Genomic DNA, 19523 nt, shown 5'->3' with positions numbered 1-19523 from the left:
GTCACAGGAGAGCCCGTAAAGCCTGGTATCAAGAACACAGTACATGGTCATTGGAACAGTGGTCTCAGGTTATGTTCACGGACAAGTCCAGGCATAGTCTGAACAGTGATTCTCGCTGGGTTTTCATCTGGCGTGAACCAGGAACCAGATACTAAACCATTAATGTCCTTGAAAGGGACCTGTATGGAGGACGTGGTCTGATGTTGTGGGGTGGGATTATGATCGGTGCACGTATACTCCTGGATGTCTTTCACAGAGGAACTGTAACAGACCAGGTGTATCGGGACGTCATTTTGCACCAGTATGTCCGCCTTTTCAAGGGTGCAGTGTGTCCCTCCTTCCTCTTGATGGGTGATAACGCACAGCACCACCGAGCTGCCCTCGTGGAGGGGCACCTTGAAACAAAAGATATCTGGCGAATCGAGTGGCCTGCCTATTCTCCAGGAGTAAACCCCCATCGAGCACGTATGGGATGTTCTCGGGCGACGTATCGCTGCACGTCTTCAAACCCCTTCGACACCTCAGGAGCTCGGACAGGCACTGGTGCAAGAATGGGTGCTATACCCCAGCAGCTGCTCGACCGCCTCATCCAGAGTATGCCAACACGTTGTGCAGCCTGTGTACGTGTGCATAGTGATCATATCCCATATTGATGTGGGGGATACATGCGCAGGAAACAGTGACGTGTTGTAGCACGTGTTTCGGGACGGTTTTCTCAACTTATCACCAATACTGTGGACTTACAGATCTGTGTCGTGTGTGTTCCCTATGTGCCTATGCTATTAGCGCCAGTTTTGTGTGGTGCCACGTTGTGTGGCACCGCATTCTGCAATTATCCTTAATTTATGAGCAGGAGTGTATATTCGAAGATAACTCTATCATCACGAGGGGTAGGTTCCGAGGAAAATAATACACATCGGCGCAGAAACGCATTCTCTTCGCGAGGAGGTGGGCCTGTCCATCGGTTGACTGCTGCCTTCTGATCTACACACTTCAAGCATTCTCTTTGCTATCTCTTTACTACACATACAAACATCACAGTCTTCAGGCATCATAGGCGTAGGGAAAGTGTGATTATATGCAATCCTATTAACTTTATACCGGAAGAGGCAAATGAGGACGCTGAAACCTCATTAAAATCCTGGACTTGTGAGGGGCTATACAAATGACGAGACCAGCCCCCCCAACCTCCCCTCCCCATCCATAGCCAACATGCCTATCCGTCACTCCGGTACCCACCAAGGTTTTCTGGAGAGTTTTCTACGTTGTGAGGGAAATGCCGAAAATGATAAACCGCTCTCATTTATTCTCAGTTTGGAACCTTACTGCCGCGCGGGATTAGCCGAGCGGTCTTGGGCGCTGCAGTCATGGACTGTGCGGCTGATCCCGGCGGCGGTTCGAGTCCTCCCTCGGGCATGGGTGTGTGTGTTTGTCCTTAGGATAATTTAGGTTAAGTAGTGTTTAACACACATTTGAACGTTTTTGAAACCTACTTCTCCACTGCCTTTTCGCCTACTATGAGGGGAATTGAAAAAGAGTTTCACATCGCTTTGGCAGGACAAGTACTGTGACGCTACAACGCAGTCCTTGCAATGAATTTTTTCGCTTACTTAACACATGAAACTGTTTGTATACGATGTATTGTCTAGTGTAAATATGTATTGTAAATACTATGTTTAAATGATGTAATATTTAACACTAGCAAGTCAGGGCATATTTAGTTAACGTTGAAGTCAGAGAGATTGTTTTCTCGCGCCTCTGGGCGCGGGTGCGCGCCAGCGGGTAGTAGTAGCAGTAACGCCGTGCTCGGAGTAAGAAGTACAGCCGAGTGCTGCTAGTCCCAGCTGTCGAGTGTTGCTAGTCCTAGCTGTGTTACATCTAACGGCTAGTGTGTGGATCTAAGTATGACGGAAAAGTAATGGTCGGCATATCTAACGGCTAGTGTGTGGATCTAAGTGTGACGGAAAAGTAATGGTCGGCATATCTGGAAGCATGGCCGGGCAAGTTATTATGGATTAATGGGCATAGTGCTGAAGAAACGAGGGCTTAAATGTGAAGCGCACTGTGGGCCCAAGTCGCAACAGTAAAAACCCGCTGCCACATTGTGTCACCGCCGTGGACTTCGTTTAACCATCGACAACGAGGGAAGTAAGATCTAAGTCATTTTCGTAGGATAAAATTGTAGAAGGCTTGTCAGTGACTGCTTTTCTCTGAAGTTGAACAGTTAATAACAAGCACTTTATAATCGAAGTGTTGCAGTTACATTCCACCCGACAATAACACCAAGTAGGTTCCTTCCAATCCTAACCTTACTGAACCGAGTGTGTCACGCCATTATAAAGAGAAAATATGTTAATTATCAAATTATTTGCGTCGATGGTGAAGAGTAAATTTCAGACTGGTTATCGTAGTTAATTGTTGCACTTACTAAGCTTACGCCAACCGTAGAAACATAATAATAGACTGAAGTAATAAATTTGATTATTAAGATTTATTTCAATGCATATTCAGCTGAAGTTAATTCAAGGATATTTCATGAAACTATAAAGCTTATTCTACCTGACAATCCCGCAATTAATGCATTATTATCAGTCAAAACATAGTAAATCAGTTATTGGCAATATATTTCATTATCAGTAGATTAAACTGTGCAAAGTACCTAATTTTAAAGACAGAATGAAAGTCCATTCTTCAAAATCTCGGTAGATAATTATCTGTGTTGTCAGCATTGCACTTAGCTGACAAACTATGAACAAAATAAGTGTAGTAGGATTGTTATGACATTGTTTTATATGACTACTGAGCCTGACACAGCACTTACGTAAAAGTTACCGTTCCATCTGCTGCGCTACAAACAGGTAAACTTTATTTTTGACACAATTATTCACGTACTTAACAGTACTGTCGCTCATCAGTTGAGCTAGCGATCGATTTTTATTTGCTTTTACAACTTAATCATTTCTTTCGGCAAAATTTCCACTGGCAAAATTTATTTCCACATTATTTCCATTATCTCATTTACCGATCGTTATTGAATGAAATTACTCATTCATTAACGATTAAGTTATGACGTCTCCTGTTTCTCGCGGAATAATCATTATTTACTTCGGATTCGGATGCCTTATCCCGACGCGGGTCAAAATTCATAATTCACGGTCATTGTCAACTTGTAATTCCGTAAATCCCGGGAAGCAGGGGGGTGTTATAGTACCTTCTACGGAATGCTGTACTACTTATGGAAGTGCCACAGATACATGACACTGTTTTTCAACATAGATACCAATGATCGTAAAGATCTACCAGGCCTTCAATTCCTCGGCGATAAAAATCCTCTCTTTGGTCACGGAGCCAGTCATGCACCACTGTGTGAACGTCCTAATCGTTGGAAAATATTTTTCGCTTCCTTGATGTTCTTTCACCTTTCCGAAGAGATCGAAACCGCATGGCGCAAAATGTGGACTTCTCAATCAGCGTCGCCCAAGCCCGTGTGACCTTTGCCAAATTTTTGGCACCCTTTCACTACTCCTGGACGTGGCATGGTATTTAAGCCATACATTGATAGAATTTGCCGGTGAACCTGTGCGCTAATTGTTTTGCCCACAAGTCGTGCTATACCGCTCACTTTAATTTTGAAGTACATTTCCAGTTGCCACGTTATTTCAGTCGCACACTGTGACGCACCTGGAACCTATGCCGGGGCGTAACTGTTTCTACAGGAATCTCGGAACGTGTATTATCGTTTGACAATGCCCCAATCTTGTTGCGCAAAGGTCTTACCGTGGTACGACATGTATTGCTCATCGAGTCGCTATATATTTAATTGAAAGGATCCGACCCGAGGCTTTTGTGAAAGGAAGCCTGCGACATCCTCTAGTGAACTCACAGTGGGAGCGCTACTCACAGAGGAAGGTGCGACGGCGCTAGCGGTTCACGGTGGGATTTATGGTTTTAAATGTTCGCGAAAACGTATAAATAGCAGGATTTCGCGCATTTCACGTAGATGACTTTACTCTGAAGACGAACTTTACGCTGTAGAGGCGCTGAGAAGGGTGAATAAAAAGTAGCAACACTCTTCAAAAATATCACTTTAAACGTACGTTGCTTAAAGTGGATTACTTGCTGCATTTTTCGACTTTTGTGGAATGTGCAGCTTTGGAACCAGATCCAATACGAAACCCACAGCTTATATTTTACATGATAATGAAAGAACGAATATTCTGGAAGAAAAATTTAGCCGGCCTGTGTGGCCGTGCGGTTTTAGGCGCTTCAGTCTGGAACCGCGCGACCGCTACGGTCGCAGGTTCGAATCCTGCCTCGGGCATGGATGTGTGTGATGTCCTTAGGTTAGTTAGGTTTAAGCAGTTCTAAGTTCTAGGGGACTGATGACCTCAGATTTAATTAAGTCCCATGGTGCTCAGAGCAAAAAAAAAAAAAAAAAAAAAAAAAAAAAAGAGAATTGGTGACGAAAGGACGCACCATTTGACAGCAATTTGCGTTTGTTTTGGAAATGAAAGTAAATTCCGCCTGCTGTTGCTTAGAATCCAATTGTTAATATGTTTGGTTATGAAATTATTCTCTAAAATGTGATTTCTTTTGAAATAATTTTTATCGCATCCCTACCACAAGTATATGTCTCTGAAGAGCTAGAGTAGTCAACTGTCATTTTCAAATGCTGTTGAAAAATCTCTTTATAAGTTATGCTGCTTAGGAACGATCTTTCATTGTCATCAGATATAAATGTTTGATACTGTTGGCATTTTCCAACCAGATTTTGAAACAGTATTCAAATGGTTGCTTTAAGGCGCCTTTACACACAGAGAGTCACTACGATTTAACATCGCTGTTTATCCCACTTGCAATGCACTCATCGCCAGTGGCGACAAATGCTTTACATTCGTCTCTCCAGTCTGAAAATTTCAGTTAACGATGCTACAGGCAATCCTCATACAGAAAAAAACAGTGAAGTCATTCGGAGAGGTTTATATTTCATATGCATGTTCATGAGTGTGCTATAAATGTGTAATAGACATTTCTTCGTCAGGTGTTTCTGTAGAACTCGATGTAAGGCTTCTACACGGAAATGCCCAAATGATGCAGATTGCGTTGTCATTGCGCTCCCTATTTGAAGTTCCGCTTCAGACTCCAGGAACTACGAAACTAAAACATGATAATATCCTCTATACATGTGTCTATAGCGGAGGAATCTATTGCCCAGAAAACGTCTGAAATGTTCCAACAACAAATATTTACTTCCTAAAAAAGTGCTGGAAACATTTTATATGAAATGAGTGAATGCAGTTGTCGCACACTTCGATGAAAGAATTGACACGTGAAGTCACACACCGGAAATTTTTTCTCCTTATATTTCATTCGTTGTTCGTCGTGTAGCAGAAAGAAAAAAACTGTTGTGCAATGTGTACGTTCTCTTTCGGATAACTAGAATAAGTAATAGAATTATCCTTTCCGAAAGCAACAAACAGTATACTGCACAAATAATTAAAGACTTTTGAGATAATGAAGAAATAATCCGTTTGTATGTCAGCTTGTGAATAATTTTCTGATACGAAGATACAGAAATTTTGAAACAAAATCTAATATAACAAACGTGAATTCCAACCTCTTGTCCTCGGACTAACGCTAAACGACTAAAGAACGCACAGAGCCCACAAATACGGCCGTAACCTATGGCATTTCCAAGATTACAGCGAGACGTCACGCAAAACCCATCCTGGTGCAGCACCGATATTGTGACGTCATGCTGGCTACTTGTCAGTTGTCGGGAGTTCTCTATCCCTTAGGCCACTTCTGAACTCCATAGTCTGAAGAATTTGAGTCCGCTCTACGGCTTGGGATGGAAACCGAACGGGAAATAAATACATAAATGAACGAAAAAAAAAGAAAAACAAAGCAGTAGTTGCGAATCAATTTTCAGTAGCTGAGAAGACCTCAGCCAAAAGTTCGTGAACAGACAGGATGTTAAAAAACGGTGTCACATACTTTGAGAGGTGGTAGTTCGCACCAAAATACGAAAAAAATTCAATAAACATGGGTACCGACACGCATACTTTCTGCAATATGCACACTTGTTCATAGGAGGGGTTCAAACTGACGTCAATTCATGTCGCTTGTTGTGGGATGTGCTCAACACGGTGTCCGTCTATGGGAACGCATCCCTCTGCCCTTCGGCAGAGGGATGCTGTAAGAGCTTGTCGGCATTGGAGACGGGATCCCTTAGGGTCGGGACATAGTTGACTGGTGAGGCGTAGACTAGTGCCTTCAAGTGTCCTCTTAACTAAAAGTCCTGGCGACTGAAGTCCGGGGAACAGTGAGGTCAAGGTGTTGGTTCTCTCCGACCAAGCTGGCCGTCGTGAAATGTCAATGTCAGACGTTCACGCACACTGGTGAGGAAACGCGCTGATGCGCCATCGCGCATATATCACATCGTTACTCTTTGCATACATGACACATCCTCCAAAAAGCTAGACAATACGTTGAAATGAAGCTGATGGTAATGAGCCCCATTTCATCTTTCTGGTAGGAAGTATGATCCTAGAAATTTATCACCAAGAACGCTTGCCCTCGCATTGATGGGGTATTAGTTAGTTAGTTATATATTCCACATCACATTTTAACAATTCTTTTATGAAAATGATGTGGAACGAGTCAGTTTTCAGGATATTTATATATCAGTAGCATTAACATCAATAAACACATTATCATTATTAGTCCTATTCATGGAATTACGTTTTTTTCTGGTTAACGATTTTTAAATAGAAATTCGTAACTGGCGATCGCGCAGTAGTTGATTTTAAATCTTCCAAAGCTCTTCTAAATTCTGGGATTCATATGTGCGCTCTCGGAAATTTCTTCCTCAAATTAAGGCTGCGTTTGATGCTAGTAGACTTCCCTAGGCCAAGGACGCCCTTCTTGCCAGTGCTTGTCTGTTTCTCGTGTCCTCCTTGATGCTTCCGTCATTGGTTATTTTGCTGTGTGGCTGTGTGTTGGGGCTTATGGGCGCTCAACGTCCGGGTCATCAGCGCCCTGACACACATTAAAGGGAACGAATGTGGACTGACCTAATAAAACTGAAACACACATGCAAAGAAAGCAGGAAAAGAAGGAAAATGCGACATAAGAAAGTAGAACGTAAGGAAAGGGAAAACGTAACAACAAGAATGCCACAGTAAATTGTCATTGGCTGGCCACCGTTGTCGACCGTGGCCACCGTTGTCGACCGTGGACCGAAATTTTCGGAATCCACAGTGAGAGTGGCTAAGGAGCTGTCTGGTTTCTAACAGCCAGACCAGAAGACGGTTAACCATCCGTTCCAGGGTCTTTCTGACACAGCTCGTCAAGGTGATACTCCGATAACTACTGGGGCATGTGCGGTCCTCTCCTGGTTTGAGGAGAGGGATGAGAATAGCCTCCCTCCACGAGGTGGGGAACACTCCTGTCTGCCATATGAGATTAAAACATTCAAGGAGGATTTCCTTTGACGCTACTGGAAGATGACGAAGCGTGGAGTACCGGATGCGGCCGTGACCTGATGCAGTATGAGAAGTCTCAGTAAGTGCTGATTCAAGTTCCCACATGGAGAAAGGGGAGTTGTAGGCCTCAGAACTGTTCAACCGAAAGTCCAAGTTTGCTCTCTCGACAGTCGCACGGTAACGACGAAACGCTGGATCCTGATTTGCAGTGGCAGTACTTTGTGCAAAATGCTCTGCCAGCGTCTCAGCAATGGCTCTGGGTGTCGTTTGGAGGCATCCCTGGTTCAGGACTGCAGCTATTGGTAAACGGCTGAATTTACCGGAAATCCACTGGATGGCTTCCCATACTTTTGTGGAACAAGTGGAACGGTTGATGGAGTCCAGGAGCTCCTGCCATGACCTTTTCTTGCTCTCCTTAATGACACGGCGTGCCCTGGCTCTTGCGACTCGAAAGGCGGTAAGATTGACTGCTGTTGGGCAGCATTTAAATCGTCGAAGAGCCGCACGCCTGTCCCGGATGGCTGAATGGAACTCTTCTGTCCACCAAGGCACAAGGCGCCGCTTAAGAGGACCAGAAGACTTTGGTATGGGCAGGTCAGCAGCATGATGGATCACAAGTGTGATGTGATCCACCCATTCCTGTACGCTGTTGCGGCGTTCAGACAGCCAACCGACTGAACAGTGGCCAGTTAGCCCTGCCAAGCAGCCACGATGGCGGCCTATGCTCCAGCATTACACCATCCAGGAGATGAATGCGGATGGGGAAATGATAGCTGGAATGAAGGTCGTCAATGACCTCCCAGTGAACAGAGTCGGTAAGGGTTGGAGAGCAGAAAGATAGGTCAATGGCTGAGAATGACCCAGTAGCAGTAGAGAAATGAGTCGGAGTACCAGTGTTGAGGATGCACAGCAGTTGAGATGTTAGGAGACTCTCAAAAACTCGACCTCGAGCGCAAAGAGAAGTGGAGCCCCACAGCACATGATGGGCATTGAAGTCGCCCAGGAGGAGAAATTGGCGGGGGAGTTGTGCAATAAGATCTGTGAGAGCCTCTAAGTTCACTGCATCCAGAGGAGGTAAATAAAGGGAGCAAACGGTAAGCCTCCGACGTGAATGAATTTCAACTGCAACTGCTTCCAGGTCAGTATCCAGGGGGAGAGCAGAGGAGTGGTGGTCATTATTGACAAACACGGCGACTCCGCCTATGGCCCTTTCCCCAGTCAGGTCATCCTTGCGATATAACGTATAGCCCCTTAGTACAAGAGCATCAGATGGTTTGAAATGCGTTTCCTGTAAACACAAGCACAGGGGGCGTCGCCGTGCTAGGAGGTTAAGTTCCTCCACATGTGCCCAGAATCCATTCATGCTCCACTGTATAATGGGAGCCATCTCTCAGGGTCGGAGTACCTTCATCCTCACTTTCTGTCGGAGAGGAGAGCCCACAACAGGTGGAGGCTCGGATTTGGGGCGAGATGATTGCTCCAGTCTGACATCAACTTCCATCGCCTCTGAAGAGGTGGCGAGAGAGACGTCAGAGAGAATGACATCAACATCAGCACGCTGTATAACTTCAGTCCCCTTCAGCGCGCGAGTCTTTACCTTTGGCCATGACTTAGATTTGTTGGCCTGGGGTGGCATTGGAGCCAAAACCTCAGAAGCAGTAGGGGGTGTAGCAGCGCTGGGCAGTGCACAAGATTGGACCTGGGAAGGGGCAGGAAGGTCCATGATGTCAGTTACCACGGCCTGATCAGAAGGACGGGGGGGGGGGGGGGGGGGGGGAGCAGCAGAGCAGCAGGCTTCACAGGAACGGCAGCAGCACACGTACATTGACAAAAGCAGGTGCTAGTGCTGTCAGTTGCAACCTCTGTTTGTGTAGTGGCATCAGTTTTCAAAACTGGCGGTTTCAGAACGGAAGAAACGGAGGCAGCGAACGTGGGCGGCTGCATGGACTTGTATATTTTCTTTGCCTTATCATGCGTTTGGTGGTTTGGTGGTTTTAAGTTCCTGGATCTTCCGTTCCTCAAGGAAAACTCTGCATTCCCTACTCCACACAGGGTGATTCCCAGAGCAGTTGACACACTTGGGAGGAGAGGAGCAACCAACTCCCTCATGGGCGGCTTTACCACATTTCCCGCAAGTGGCTTCCCCTCTACAGCCGAGAGTAGTGTGTCCAAAGTGTTGGCATTTAAAACACCGCATGGGTTGGGGTAATAATGCCATACACTGAGACGTAGGAAACCTGCCTTCACATGCTCTGGCAATTTGGTGCTGTTAAACGTAAGGATAAATGTGTCAGACTTCATGAGAGCACCACACACCCGTTTCATAACGTGTTGCACGTCGACAATTCCTTCCCGGGACCATTCAGCCTTCAGTTCGTCTTGGGGAATGTCAACGAGATCTCTGCGAGTCACAATACGGTTGCTGTAGTTCAAGGTGTTGTGAAATTCAGTCTCTATCGCAAACTCCCCCAAGAAATTGTGCTTTCTGAAGGTTCTGGACTTGCTGGAAGCTAAATGTTTCCACCAACAAGGTTTCATTTCGCAAGCGCTTGACTGATTTTAAGGTGTCAGCAATGCCTTGTAAGCCTTTCTGTATATAAAATGGCGAAACTTCATCGAAACTCCCCTCCTTTCTTTTAATTATGAGAAACATTCTGCGAAGCAGTTTGCATTCTGTTACTAGAAACTGAATCAGGAGGACTGGCTACAGGAGCCCTCTTGTTGGATTGGGTGTTAGAACCCACCAGCGGTCCACCCTTTCCACTGGGAGGAGAAGAATAAAAGTTCGAGGGTTCCATCTCGGTCCCACGAGCAGCTAGGGAACTAGATGTCCACTTAGACTGAGCCCCGCGTGCTTAGGTAAGCCTTATAAAACTGAGGTACGGCAGGTTCCCCAGAGGTTGCTTGCTAACGACCTCAACAGAAATGCATCTCATCAGCGCGCAGCACACTTTGAGATTGAGGGGTTGTTTATAGAGGTTTATTCCATTCTCGCGATCCGGGCGGTCAAGCCAAGATCCCCATTCCCTGAGACACACAACATTCCACCGCCGCGCCGCATGGTGGTCGTTGAAGTATGCCCAGAGCTTACGGTGACAGGGGACTGGCGGCGCTTACCAGTCCCCAGCTCAGGAACCCCGGGGTCGCCAAGCCCGTACCCAGCAAATGAATGCTGAGCCCCTGGGGGCTGGTTACTTTGCTGTCTAAGTATCAGAATTCCTTAATTCTAAATTTTGATTCTAATAATGGATACCTAATCTCTTGTCTGTCGACACCCGTTCCTTCCGCTCCCATCATGTAAGTCCTTCCTCTCGTAGCCTCAATGTACTCTTTCCACCTGTCCGCTTCCTGCTTTGAAAATAATAATGCAATTCCCAATGCACTCCTAATGGTACCGCCTTTGTTTTTAAGTTTTAATTTCACCGAGGGTTGTTTTGAAATGTCTCTAAGATGAGTCAGTGCTTCCGACAGCATATCTTTACATTTCCATTTACATGGATACTCTGCATATCACATTTAATTGCCTGGCAGAGGGTTCATCGAACCACCTACACAATTCTCTGTTATTCCAATTTGGTATAGATTGCGGAGAAAAAGAACACATATATCATTTCCGGGAGGACGACTTTTCAAACCCGTCCCCGGCCATCCTGATTTATGTTTGCCGTGATTTCCCTAAATCGTTTCAGGCAAATGCCGGGATGGTTCCTTTGAAAGGGCACGGCCGGTTTCCTTCCCCATCCTTCCATAATCCGAGCTTGTGCTCCGTCTCTGATGACCTCGTTGTCGACGGGACGTTAAACACTAATCTCCTCCTCCTCCACCTATACCTCTTCATGCGAGCTCTGATTTCCATTACTTTATTATGATGATCGTTTTGCCTTATATAGGTCGGCGTCAACAAAATGTTTTCGCTTTCAGAGGGGAAAGCTGCTGACTGAAATTGCGTGAGACTATCCCACCACAACGATAAACGCCTTAGATTTAATTACGTCCACCCTAAATCCTGTATCATGTCCATGACACCTTCTCGTCCATTTCTCTGTAAACCAAAACGTGCTGCCTTTCTTTGAATTTTCTCGATGTTCTCCGTTAATCTCTGGTAAGCATCCTTCAATGCGCAGCAGTACTCCAAAAGAGAACGGATAGATTCACAACCATATTTCATTAGCCACTATGGACAACTGGACAGATTTCAGAAAGTATGTTGAAAGACGTGCAGGGTAATATAATAATTCAGGCCCTGTTAATAATTTCTATGGGTTGCCTGATTTATTTGACGATGTTGACAGTTTGTCGCACACTGATCTGTGAGAGGAGCTTGGCGCTAGGAATGTTCTTTATTTATGGGCGAGGGCAGCAGTCTTCCTAGCAGCCATGATGGCTTTCCATTTCCTATCCTTTTTCGGATCGCCAGGGTAGCACGTGGTGTTGTTTAAACGTTCAGTAGTGGCCAAAGTTTCTCCTGTTCCCAGTTCCACCACATGCCTTACCAACCTTGTAACTGCTATTTCTGCTCGATTTTAACATCGCGAGGTCGCCTCCCTGTGAGATTCCGGCCCTCTGATTGGTCAGTTCAGGTGCGCGCCCGTTTTTCGTGGGTGGGTGCCAATCGCTCTCCGGGGGTGGATAGTAGACAAAGGGGCAGTGGCAGCTGTAGTGTGACCGTGCCTGGGGCTGGAGGTGCTGCTTCTAGAAGATGAAATTTCGATACGGTAAGCATGAGCGCCAACGTGCACTGTAGCTTCGCGACCTGTGGCCCAGAGGGAACCTTATAGTTCATTTTACTTATGTGCGTTCTTTAAATTACGGTTTACGCAGTTTTTTTCGGGTTATAAGATTAGGTTTTCCGTGTACAGTTGGGCATAATGCACGCGATGTGTTGGTTGGTCACAGTAGCCTGCAGTTCGCCACTAAAGTGTATACTTTCATGCTCACTTTTCCGCTTCATCTGGCAGCAGCTCTTCCAGTTCTCCCGTGCAAAATTTGACTCTGAATTTACGTCTTCTAGCTCGAAAACTTCTGCCCTTTGTCCTACGCCACGTCGTGAGTGTCTGGCACCCCTTTAAGTTTCGTTAACGTAGTCGGACCGCGAGCCAAAGTTATCTAGTACCGCATGTATGAATAGTTTCGCGTCTTGCTGGTTTTATTCCGTTAGTGCAGGAGGCTACCTAGCGATTCACCCCCAGTAGCATCTTTCTTAGTCTTTGGCTAATTCATGGTGGTGGTCGTTGCATGCTTGCTACCCCTTCCTTTAGTAAATTGAACTCCAATTAATAATACGGCGATAGTTCCTAAAATTTCTTTTCCCTGCCATCGTGGCTTATTATGAACGTAGGTTGGGGCAGGCTACTAAACCCAATTCTTTCTTCCCCCACCCCCAATTTGATTGTATAATTGTTCAATATTCAACTGTTAAATAAATGAGTCCTTTAAGCTTTACATTCACCCTTTCATTACGTGAAATCGCCCTTAGTGTCACAGTAGAATAATGCAGAACTAGTCTCATGAGAACGGTTTCTGTAAGGTCGTGCAGTCCTCGCGCCTTTAATGATAGGATAAAGATTCAATATTGCGCCCCTGGCACGACCATTGCACGCATGGTACCGCTAATAGTAATAATAATTTTCAATTAGCGCCCATTGATAAACTGGGAAGTGTTCACGGTTCAGTGTGAGTACGTGAGCACTAAATCCACTTGATGTAGTGGAAGTAGTGGCCTCTGTTTTACCTTGCTCGTTTGGAAAAAATATCAGAATTACAGCCCCTACAGCAAGGGATAATAACCTGTAAAAGAACGAGCCACCGCTTTTAATGTATTTCAAGGCCCATGTTTGCTTGATTTCTTTTCTTGTTTCGATGGTTATTACCTCCTCTCAAAACATTGTACGCTATTTTTGAACACTCTGTGTAACTACAAACGATGCTATAAACTCGAAAAAATGCTATGAATATGTGTGTTTCTAAGATATAAAAAATGTAAAAAAAACTTTTTCCATATACGTAGCAAATTTGATGTTATGATACTTCGAATTATAAGTGGTACAAAAGTCCACGGTGACTGTCTTGACCCAGATGCTAAACAGTAATTGTGACATCAGTAAAATACTGTGAATTTTTAAATTGCCGAATTGGGGGGGGGGAGGGGGGGGGCATTCTCCTCAAACTAATTCGTAAAAGCAGACCGCCAGCAGCCTCAAAGTATTTCCCACGATGATGCCGACATACTGTTACGCAAACTGGCTGTTGAATGTATTGTATCGCTTCCTGGCCTGTTTCTCGTGGCTGAGCGTCGTTTCTCCGGAACACCCTGAACTCGAGCCTGGCCCACGCGACGCTTCCAGCAGCTGCAGCAGCGGCCACAGACTTGGGGGCTGCAGCGCCGCAGGCGACCACACACACCAGCCCCACAACTCGGCGCGCAAACTACAAGCCAAGGGTGCTCCATCTGGCACCAACTGGGCCCTGCCCTGCCCTGCCCTGTTCTCAAGTTTGCGCCGCTAACTTTCCACTTCGTTTACCTAACAGTTGCTGCCCTATCGCACCCTTGCTAACGTGGCTATCAGGGGCAAGTTTCAGCTCGGTCGCTCTCCTAGTTCGCTGCACCTTCCGTTCGTCAATACCACCGCTATCTCTCTCCTCCTACCTCATTTCGCTCAGAGCGGAAGTTCCAGAAATTGTCTTTTCTGTAGTAAAAATGTGATTTCAATATTCAAAAATGTTCAAAAATGTATCTTTCCGTTCCCCACCACTATATTTTCAGAAAAAAATATTACAAATTTAGCTTCATCTTCGGAAGTTACACGATGACCTAAAGCTCACTGTCAGAAATGCACTCATTCTTCTAAAAGATAGTAAATGTGACTGGGTGGTTGTAATTGAAGTGCAGCTACTCACGGAGGTTCAGTATGTGCTGCAATGATCGTATGGTAGCGAAACTTGGCAGATATGGTAAAGAGTTAATACAGGACCGATTTAAACTGGAAAAAATTATCTCCAATTTAGAACTCTAGATGCAAGTCTGGAACTGTACAACATCTCGTTGGTGCTCATGTTGAACAAATTGTGTAAATGGCGGTTACCACCAATAATATGCATTTCTCACTTGTCTCACTTTTTCTGCCCACGTCCCCTCACGTCCCTAATCCTTTATACAAGGCGTCTCCCCTAACTCTGCCACTATTCAAAAACGGTTTTCACCAGCATGAACGTACGGCAGGGGCTTACGAAACCAAATACTATACGAAATTTTAAAAAGTAAACAAATACTATTTTCAACACAAACTTGTGTATTTTTAAATGGACTCTCCCTGTTATTTCGTATCCAATCAATAGCATGAAAAATCACAAAAACAACGGCGTTGATTGCACCGCAATTCGTCGATTACATCCTGAGAAATTGCGAAGCGAACTTGACGCTTGAAATAAATGAAGCGCACAGCTAGCGCACGTTCTGAGACTCAAGCAGGCACCTCACGCTGTCGGTAATCGTGATGTGATTGACGTGCTACGTCAGTGGAGTGTTAATGTATGGTTTGCTATTGTATGACAACACGTCATTGGCCCATATTTCATTGATGGCACTACTAAAGGGGAATAGTTTAGCCCCTTCTTGAGCTGTACCTTTCGTGAACCCGTCCAACTCTTAAAATGTGTCAAATAATGCGGTATCAGAATGATGGAAGTCCTGCGCATAACGTTTATTGTTGCGAAATGACAACTAGAGGTACAATTAGTGGTCACACACTTGGTTATATGTTCCTAAACCTCATAAGCTCTGAAATGTGCGGCTTGCAAAGGATATCAATGGCGTCACAGTTTATGACGTAATGCATCGCATGTAGTACTGTGATCAGAGCAGGGGTTGCCTGCACTGCTTCTTGTATTCTGCCGTAAACATACCAAATTCACCACGGCACGCTCTACCGTAAGTGTACAAGTGTCTCCTAACGTGGTCTGCTGAACTGCTCTCATACTGTAATTTACATACATTGCCACATTAAAACATGTTTTCTTGTTGCTTGTTACATTTGTCGTCGTCTAGTCGATATGCCGGCCTGCAACAGTGAAGAAAAACTGGATATTATTTTAATTTATGTTGAATGTCACAGAAATGCAACCATAGCTGTGTCACTGTATGCTGAACGCTACCGAAATCGGCGATGTCCGTCACGTCGAACCATTGGCAACATCTGCAAGACACTCACGGAAACAGGAAGCTGAGCTCCCACAAAACGTCTACGTACAACCAACGCCAGCGACTAGAAATGGAAACGAAATTGCTGTTCTGGCTGCTGTAGCGCACAATCCACAGGTGGGTGTAAGGGAAATTGCACGTAGTGAAGGAATAAGCCACAGTAGTGTGTTCAGAATCTTGCATCGGCATCGGTTTCACCTGTCCCATATCTCACTGCACCAAGAACTGTACGGGAATGACTTTGAATCCCACATTGAATTCTGTCGTTTTGCACTTCAGCAGTTGCAGGGTAATCTAGTAGTCCCAAGCAATAAGTTGTTTAAGGACGAGGCTTCATTTACAAACCATTGTTATGTAAATCTGCGGTACATGCACTACTGGTACGTACAAAATCTTCAGTGGATTCACCAAGTTCCTCATCAACGACAGTGGAGTGTCAATGTTTGGTGCGGTATCATTGCTAAGTGTATTGTAGGTCCCTTTTTTTAACGTGGAACATTGAATGGACAGCGATATGCATCATTTCTTCAACACACACTAGCGCTCCTCATGGAGGATCTAGGATTGGAAACTCGCCTATCATTGTGGTTCCAGCATGATGGATGTCCCGCACACGATGTAAAAGTTACCAGAGGCGTTCCAGATGCGACATTTCCAAATAGGTGGATGGGGCGATGAGGTACTGTGCGATGGCCAGCACGGTCCCCGACTTGACGTCATTAGACTTCTTTCTCTGAGACGCAGTGAGAGACAGAGTGTATCAAGAACCCCCAACGACAGTAGAGCATATGCAACATCGTATTACTGTGACGTGTGTGAGAATATCTGCCGGCCGGAGTGGCCGAGCAGTTATAGGTGCTTCAGTCTGGAACCGCACAACCGCTATGGTCGCAAGTTCGATTTCTGCCTCGGGCATGGATGTGTGTGATGTCCTTAGGTTAGTTAGGTTTAAGTAGTTCTAAGTTCTAGGGGACTGATGACGTCAGATGTTAAGTCCCATACTGCTCAGAGCCATTTGAACCATTTGACAATATCTGTAGAAACTCTACGATCTCTGCCACACTCTCTCGTTACCAGTCTGCAAACGCGTATTGATGCACACGGAAGCCACTTCGAACATCTCTTGATGTGACACAGTTTCATTGGTCAAGATGAGGGTGTATTTTCTATGCTAGATGTAATGCAGAACAATACAGTTTCTGTGGGTGACAAGGACTAGTAAATGTGTTTAGCAAAGTGAATTCAAGTGTGTTATCTCTAATTGTAGCTCTAGTTGTCATCTCGCCAGAATAAACATACATTTACAATTTGAAAAACATAACTTTGCTTTGGACGTGTTACATGTTTATTTTTGTGGATTGTGCATGGCTTCCCATTATATGAGCCCCTGACACAGGCAGCGTGAGGTTCATTTGTGAGTCTCAGGACGTGAGCTAGCTGTACGTTTCATTTATTTCAAGCGTCAACTTCGCTCCGCAATTTCTCGGGATGTAATCGACGTATTGCGATGCAATCAACGCCAATTATATTCGTGATTTTTCAAGCTATTGATAGCATACGAAATAATAGGGGGGTGTCCATTTAAAAAGACACAAGTTTGTGTTGAAAATAGTATTTGTTTACATTTTAAAATTTCGAATAGTATTTAGTTTCCTAAGCCGCTGCCGTACGTTCATGCTGGTGAAAACCGTTTTTGAATACCTATTGTTGTTCCAGAGAGATTTGAGGTGTAACAGTTAGGTGAGACAGCCTATCTATGGAAATATAGATGTCTTTCTTGCATACACAGTCCCAGATTTTCACCTGGTGGCCAAAACTGAAATTAATTTTTTTCTGGAGTAAATCGATACCACATTAATGCGTTAGAATATCTGCTAAGTTTCGCTGCCATATGTTAATTATATCCCACACTGTACCTCTGAGAGTAGCTACACTTTAATTATAACCACCCAGTATATACAAGATTTAGGTACGTCTCCGGTGATGGGTGCAACTTATCTGCTTATTACTGAGTGTAAACTAGATACAGGAACGTGTTTGCAATTCAGACGGCTCGCTCTGCATGTTGACGTAGACTGGATAATGGAGAGTATATTTGCAGAAGTCAGTTTTTTGACCCATTATAAATCTGTTCCTACTAGTAAATGCTAAGTCAATGTTGTGTATATCAATTTTCAACTTATTTTTTGCATTCATGAAGTGTTCGAAATCGTGCTGGATGAATTTTGTAACAGTTACGAGCTGCATTTTATGTCTACTGCACTTCTGCCACTGTCTGTCATTTTAGTACCGAGGCAGCACAACTCGTCCGGTAATTTCATTGTCTTGTTTCCTAATTTAATCCCTCATCATCAGTCAACTGAATTCAGCAGAGAAGTCATGTGATAGGCAGTCTTTAAAGTTTTCATCTCTTCTCATTGTCTACATAAATTTCAGTAAGACCTTCGACACTGTACCACACGTAGATTAATAACAATGTAACACCACAAGGAGTATCTTCCCATATTTGCTACTGGCTCAATGACTCTTTGATAAAAACCAGTGAACTATACTGACCTGAAGAATGACCAACAGAAACGAAATTACCATCGGGCGAGTTCCAATGAAGAGTAATAGAATGGCTACGTATACGAACTGTGTTACTTTTTGATATGGGATGTCATGAAACATTAGAACCACGAGCCGTAGTTTTAATTTTTGCTTCATTTTTACTGTTGCTTCAAAAAATAAAAAAATATTAGTATTATCTAAATCACTTGGCATATCTATTATTGCTAATCTAGTTTAACCTACATCACTAAAATTTAACATTTTTCTCCCAACATTTTTCTATGAAACGCAGATGACATGTGACTCCCTAATCTTTGGCCAATCACGATGTTATCTTAGCTCTCAATGACTAAGGAGTCAGCTGTTTAGACAGGTACAAATAACTGTGGTTAACTATTAATTTCAGCCGTTGTATTATTTTATGTGAACAAGCGACTGCGGTATCATAAAATAATTTATCGGACCGGGTCAGCAGACTGTGCGTCGTTATTGTCATTGTCTACAGAAGGATATCGTCGTTAGACAATGGTAGAGGGCCATAGAGACAAGAGGTCGTATTTTCCTTTTGGTGTAATGAACGACAGCTCTCTCTAAACACACTTGGTGTAATGAAAGTCATCACTCATTAAATATGGATAGAACTAAGAAAAGTCTGTAACATACACAAAGAACCGAATCAATACATTAAACGCCCCGTCAGTCTCGTAGGACTGACAGTGGACTCTTCGCTTGGGCGCCATCATTTCCTGAGACTGACTGTACTTTTCGTTTGGACGAAGTCTGTCCGCGGGGCTCACAGTGCACTAACCGTTTCGAAGACATCAGCGCATGAGAACAGCAATATCAATGTTAAAAAACACATACTGCAATTTTGTTATTGTTGTTATGGTCTTCAGTCTGAAGACTGGTCTGATGTAGCTCTCCATGGTTCTGTATCCTCTGCGAGCCTCTGCATCTCCGAATAGCTACTGCAATCTACATCTTTCTGAATCTGCTTACTGTATTCATCTCTTGGTCTCCCTCTACGATTTTTAACCCCTACACTTCCCTCCAATACTAAATTTGTGATCCCTTGATGTCTCAAAATGTGTCCTATGAACCGATCCCCTTTTTTAGTCAAGTAGTGCCACAAATTTCTTTTCACATTGACTCTATTCAGTACCTCTTCATAACTTACGTCTTCTACCCGTCTAATCTTCAGCATTCTTCAGTAGTACCATATTTGATAATCTTCTAGGATCTTCTTGTATGCACACTTTATCCTCCACTTTTCACTTCTACACATAGCT

The sequence above is a fragment of the Schistocerca americana genome, chromosome 5, assembly GCF_021461395.2.
Source record: "Schistocerca americana isolate TAMUIC-IGC-003095 chromosome 5, iqSchAmer2.1, whole genome shotgun sequence".
Taxonomy (NCBI): domain Eukaryota; kingdom Metazoa; phylum Arthropoda; class Insecta; order Orthoptera; family Acrididae; genus Schistocerca; species Schistocerca americana.
Note: the sequence above shows the minus strand (reverse complement) of the source record.